The sequence below is a fragment of the Suricata suricatta genome, chromosome 2 (assembly GCF_006229205.1).
Source record: "Suricata suricatta isolate VVHF042 chromosome 2, meerkat_22Aug2017_6uvM2_HiC, whole genome shotgun sequence".
In the NCBI taxonomy this organism is placed as follows: domain Eukaryota; kingdom Metazoa; phylum Chordata; class Mammalia; order Carnivora; family Herpestidae; genus Suricata; species Suricata suricatta.
In genome coordinates, this window is record NC_043701.1 from 61,652,058 (window position 1) to 61,656,094 (window position 4,037).

General features: G+C 39.2%; 1 pseudogene; it reads right to left on the bottom strand.

Annotated features, from left to right (window-relative positions):
• Nucleotides 1-2,474: 2,474 nt before the first annotated feature.
• LOC115275113 lies at nt 2,475-3,753 on the bottom strand (annotated as a pseudogene).
• Nucleotides 3,754-4,037: the final 284 nt, after the last annotated feature.

The window sequence follows — 4,037 nt, forward strand, 5'->3', positions numbered from 1 at the left end:
AGGATATGTATATATATATACACATATATAATTTTACCAAATATATCCAGAAGCCTTTTGAGATATTATCTAAATTTTATAGATAAATAAAGTTCAAAGATACTGAAATGCTTGTCCAAGTTTCTATAGGAATGGCTGGTAGATGATGTGGCAACATTGTTGATAGCCCACTTTATCACCATTCCCTCTTTCTTTGCTAACAGAGCCTGGCTAGCTTCATTCTCTTCTGAGAGACCATGTCTTTCTAAAGAGACTGAGTCCTTTCCAGGCCCATAGTGAGTAAGGGGGATGATGAACCTTAATCAGTTTAAGCCAATCATGAGCGTCTCATCATCTTTGTCAGATGAGTGGTTTAGACATGGGTGAGTTGATGTGAGGAGAAGTCAGTTCAGAGGATTTGGCATGGGGAAATTTTGCCTTGCTCTTAAAAATCCACACAGAAAAAGGAATGTTTCTTTCTATGTTTCTGAACGCTGCCCTCTTTATGTGGCACTTAGACCTGTGGTAATCATTGAAAGGATCCAGATGACATTTACTATCCCCAGAGGCGTTATCATTTTCTCTGATCTCAGGATAGAGTAATAGTTTACTCCTCTACGTTTAGGCAGAGTTGAAGCTGGTTGCAGTTTTTAAAAAATTCTGTCCACCTCTGATTTTCTTCTGTACCAAAAGTTAATTTATAAGACCTTTTAACCTAGAGCCTAGTATGTTCACTGGGGTACCTTTCCCTGGTGGCTTGAACTTGAATCCTCACACATATCATAGGGAGACTTCAGAAAACCCCACTCAGCTTGTCATCGGTTTTCTTCTTGGCTGTTTAGCCTAATGTCCTCTACAGCTCCAGAATCTGACAAATGTCTGGTGGGAGAAAATAGCCTATAAGCCTTAGGCTCAGTTCTCTGCCCTTCTGTTACTACCTGACCACCAACCCTTGAAGTCTCTGGTTTTTGTCTCTCCTTGAGACCACTGGAGGTGTCTCGTTTGTCTGTCTCCCAGCAGTGACCCTGTACTTATGCAAAGTCCAGGTGCACAGCCTCTTTCCCTAAGCCCAGATTTGGCAAATATCCCCCAAAACAAAAGAAGCTGCAGAAGTCAGCACGTCTCTCCATGGTTCTCCTTGCTCTAGAATCCTGTGCCCTCTAGTTCCTGTTATATCAGCAATTTTTTGATGCATTGACTCATTAGAGGATTTTTGAAGTTTACCCCATTTGGTTGATTTTTCTCAGTGGGAATATTGGCCAGCTGCAAGGTTGGCCATGCCTTACAAAGAAGTGGAGGGCGTTGTTGTGTTATTTACAAGTGGATGATATAAAATAACAATCTTTTCTTGTAAGTTTTTAGTATAAATCTTTTCAGTTGCACAGAAAAGTTGAGAGAATAGTAAATCATATAATCTATCACTCACATTGAAAAATCATTGCCATTTTGTATATTTGCTTTGTCATCTTTTAAACTTTTGCTAAACCATTTTAAAGTAATTTGCAATCATAACAGTTCCATTACAAACAATTCAGCAAATATCTTCTAAGAATAAGAATATTTTCTAATTAGTATGATACCATATTACACTCCAGATTAAGTTTTCTTATATCATTTGCTAACTAGTCCATAATACAGTTTCCATTGTCTCACCTAGAGTAATTTCGTCCAACTATGATAAAATCAGACAATTGGTTTTTATGTTGTTTTTAAATATAGACTCTTTTATTCATGAAATTGACAATGTGAAGATGCTAGACTGGTAGATGATCTGCACAGGTTATACTGTATCATTTCAACAGCCACATGTTCTCACATGCTAATTTGATCACTAAGTTAAGATTTGATAACTAGATCACTGATCAGATTTTTTCCATTGTAAAAACATGTTTTCCCTTTGTCATCTGCCATTGTGCAGATGTCCACTCCCTACCCAAATAAACTTTTACTTACTGGACTTAGTATTTATTGATGACTCTTGCCTGCATAGATATTTAACTGAAGTTTATAGTATGGGTAATTTTCTAATCCTCTCATTCCTCCTTCATTCATTATCTGGCATGCTTTTCTGTTTCAAAACTTTTTAAAAACTTTCCTTCCTCACCTGAAGATGAGTTATACTTCCTTCCAATTATGGAGATTATCTTTTCTTAATTTTCTGAATAAGGAGATGATATGCCACCTTTAATGCTAGCAAATACGTTATTTTTTTAAATTTTAAGTGTTTATTTTTAAATTTCAGATATGTCTTATTTCTTCAAATTTACTTATCAGGGGTGACTGAAATAAAAAATACAGTTGTATCCCATCATTGTGGAAATGGTTTTAAGAGAAAACTGGTCAGATGAGTATTATCACTTCCCATTTTCAACTAGCAAATGGTTGCCACTGATAAATAGACAGCCAACAGTGTGTCAAGCGTGCTGAAGATATGTTATATAATACAAGATGCCTGTTCACAAGAGGATGAACTAGAAAATAACTTATGTGAACGTCTATATTTCATCATGCAAGACAAGCACAGGAGCACCACCCATGCCTCTAAGGACACTGGACCGTGCACCCTTGAAATAGCTTTGGCTCCTTCATCAGAGTCATCTTCCTCCAGCAGTTGGGTGTGCCTGTATACATGATGTCAGTTCCTTTGTGCCCTGGCTGCATCATCATATGCCACAAACAGTCAAATGGGCAGGAAATCAACCCAGCAAGAGCTGTGACAGATTGTGCAATCATCCAGTTAATGAAGAAGTGAGTATTCTTAGGATCTGGAAGCATTCCCTTTTCATTGTCATAGATACCGAGGTAGGCAGCTGGGTAGATGAGAATACCCTGCACAGACACATTAAACTTTGTACAGATCCCTTAATCCCACTAGATTTGTAGGTTTTTTTAAGTTTATGTATTTATTTTGAAAGGGAGAGAGGGAGAGACGGAGAGAGGGAGACAGAGACAGAGAGAGAGGCAGAGCGAGATTCCTAAGCAGCCTCCGCTCTGTCAGCACACGGTGCAATGTGAAGCTCAATCTCACTAGTTCAGGTGAGATCATGACCTGAATTGAAATCAACAGTTACATGCTCAACTGACTGAGCCACCAAGGTGTCCCTAGATTTGTAGTTCTTAACCAGGCAGTCATGGAGGCCTCTGAATTCCCTTTCATTTCCACCTTTGCCCACATCCCCTGCTAGACAGGTAAGGGAAAAAATCAAGAGGATACACAAAACACAAGGATGTAGCCCCAGCACCACCACCTGATGCCGAATTCCCTGCAAAATAGGATAAAACTGGATTCTCTTGCCCACACCATGCAGGAAGATCTGCTTGCATTTGTCTTTGAAGGCAAAGTTGAGAGTCTGCTGAGGACGTATCTGATGACATTGGCCAGGTTCCCATCCCTGATCCTGGGGGATAGGAACCACACAGTCTGTAATGCCCCTGCATCGCTTACCTGCGGTGATTTGCTTGCCGGCATGCTGCACCTGCTGGGTGGGTGCTGCCTCGCCTAGGAGATGGCGACGGCCACTCCCACCTGCTAGGAAGGCCCTGGCATAGCAGCAACTGTCATGTTGAAAGGAAAGAGAAGATGGGTAAATGCAGGACTGTGGTAGGAACCGGCTGGGACTCTGGGGCCTTTTTTTTTTTTTTTTTTAATGGGCATGGACTTGTGGACTTTCATTTTTTCCAGTGGTTAGTAAATTACAGTCCTTATTCTTCTTGATGTTCCAAGTAGACCAGATATTACCAGTGGTAGCTCCTCTCACTTGGCGTGTATGCCATGTTTGAGCACTTTTGTGTTTTCTGGCACAAGAAAACACTCTACTCTCACCATGGACTTAAGCCATTTCTCCAAGATGTGTATGCGGAATAGTATATGGAAATCAAGATAATCGAACTAGTGATGCTCATTACTATAAGTTTGCTACTTCATGGAGGACAATGGATATATATATATATATATATATATATATATATATATAAATCATGAATTTTCACTGATATTTCAAGTTAACATTTAACATAATTTTTCTTTTTTAATGTTCTATTTGTATTTCTTTTACTTT